The sequence below is a fragment of the Fonticula alba genome, assembly GCF_000388065.1.
Source record: "Fonticula alba strain ATCC 38817 unplaced genomic scaffold supercont2.2, whole genome shotgun sequence".
Lineage (NCBI taxonomy): Eukaryota > Rotosphaerida > Fonticulaceae > Fonticula > Fonticula alba.
In genome coordinates, this window is record NW_009242972.1 from 1,102,158 (window position 1) to 1,102,600 (window position 443).

Here is a 443-nt window from a genome sequence, read left to right on the forward strand (position 1 = left end):
GGGGGGGGAGCGCTTGCGAGGCGACCGGGTGCACCCTGGCGAACGGCCCATGGCAGTGCTATGTCTCGCTATTTATCCCCCCCCCCCCCCTCGCCCCCTCCCCATAGGTCCCGGCCTCCCTCTCTCCAGACACGCACCCAGGGATGCCCGCCAGATTGCCCTCTGGTGGGAGGCCGACAAGCGCCATGATCATGCCACCTGTGCCCGCATGCACGCCCTCACAAGGAACACCATTCCAGCACATGACCTGTGCGTGGGCACCAGCGCGCCGTTTTTCGGCCCCGATTTCGAATTAGCCCCCTCTAGCTGCCCCCGCGGCCGCGCCAGCGCACCAGGCATTTTCGCGCCACCACGGCTAGTTGTGCGTGCCCTCGCCCTGACGCATGCGCGCACGCTCGCGCGGTGCCTCCGCCCCTCCGCTGGGCGCCCCCAGCATCCCCCCC